The sequence below is a fragment of the Hyposmocoma kahamanoa genome, unplaced genomic scaffold, assembly GCF_003589595.1.
Source record: "Hyposmocoma kahamanoa isolate Upper Pololo Valley unplaced genomic scaffold, ASM358959v1 65, whole genome shotgun sequence".
In the NCBI taxonomy this organism is placed as follows: domain Eukaryota; kingdom Metazoa; phylum Arthropoda; class Insecta; order Lepidoptera; family Cosmopterigidae; genus Hyposmocoma; species Hyposmocoma kahamanoa.
Window position 1 is genome coordinate 9,390,536 of NW_020653853.1, and position 1,868 is coordinate 9,392,403.

Genomic DNA, 1,868 nt, shown 5'->3' on the forward strand with positions numbered 1-1,868 from the left:
CAAAGTATGTGTGTTAGGTTCATCTTCGGACTACGTAAATTTGACCATGTCTCCCAATTTCGCGCACAAATTAAATGGCTGCCCATCCATCGGCGTAGAGATCTTCATATCCTTTCACTTCTCTATTCAATTCTGTTCTATCCCTTTACGCCTTCTTATCTTAAAGATCGCTTTACTTTCCACTCTTCTACACTCTGTCGTCCCCTTCGCTCCTCTGATACTCTCTTACTTAACTTGCCCTCTCATACCTCTAACTTTTATTCCAACTCTTTTACCATTTCTGCGATCAGATTGTGGAATTCTCTCCCTGAATCGATTCGACGATCCACTTCTCTTGATTCCTTCAAACTACGTGTCAAGGATCACTTCCTCAACTCCTAAATTTCGTCTGTACTCTACTATCCTTTCATTTATTTCCTGCATTTATACTTCATTTTTCTTTTTCCTTTAAAAGTATATAAGCATTTAATATTATTATGTATTTATTGTTATGTACGTATTAATAATATTATTGTTATTTGTATGTATATGTATATCTATCTATGGATATGTATATGTATATTTTTATTATTATTACTTATTATGTAGTATACTTATGATGATATTCTTTGGTTGCACCTCTTTTACATATCCGAAATGTCTATCCTAAGGTTGCCTGGAAGAAATTGCTACATAGCAATAAAGCCGCCTGTTGCACATTGAATTACCACTACTGTTATACTTAAGCTATTGTACTGGATTTTAATTGTAATTTTTATGTGCAATAAAGAATATTTCATTCATTCATTCAAGATTTTTTACATCGAAATGTGTAATAAATATGGAATTATACCAAATTCCGTATTCGTAATTCGTAATAGTATTAAAATACCTACAATTTTGGGCAGAAATAGGTTACAACCTGGCGCTTCAGTTAAAACCCAGGTGATTTGATTGGATTTTAACTCTCTACACATCTCTGTTTATACCTTATTACAATTTGAATAGCGTAAAATATACATTGATAAAATTAAAGTGCTATTCGTTGCTGTCCACCGGTTTGAATTGGCCCTTATTGTTTTATGAACATTTTTAAATTTAATTTTGGACCCATAACTTCACTGAGGTGTCTATTTGCAGTAAATTATTTTATATATATCTAGATTAGATAGACGCCTCAAGTACAGCAATTTGTATGAAAACCAAGCGTGCTACATTTTTTGTACCCACTATGACGTCACAAGAACTATTTAGTGATGGAAGCCTCCTTCCACTCGCTCTAAATCGATTGATTGAACGGAGTACGCGTAAACACGCGCATTCCATTCAATTAATCGAGTCTAAATAGAACAATTTTTGTTCAAGTATTTGTTGATTACAAGTAGTCGTAATATTAATATAGTAGAAAAATACTAGAATAAGATAGTTAAATCATTTATTTTACTTGTTTTTAAAAAATGCTGATTATTAAAAAAATATTAAGACGTTAATTTTTAATCGATTTCAAATATTAAAATTATTGTCCTTCCAATAAAATGAACTTATTCTATAACATCTTTTTGTAACAGAAGATCTTATCGATCAAATAATGAAAACGCACGTCAATATATGAACTTGCGACTGCCTTAATTGATTTTACTAAGTGGTTTTCTGTTGGTAATTGATCAAATTAATGAATGGCAAGACAAATGAAAATGTTACTGCTGACAAAATATGATAAAATCTTATTAATCAAAAGAGGTTTACTAATGACGGCTTCGTGTGAAATTTTTGTGATTTGTTTATTATTTCTCGGATTTCTAACTTTGCTAATCTGCATATTTGGATAGCATCTAAGGTGGAATAAAGTAGACCACCTTCGTTCTCGATAGCAACGAACTCACGCGTAT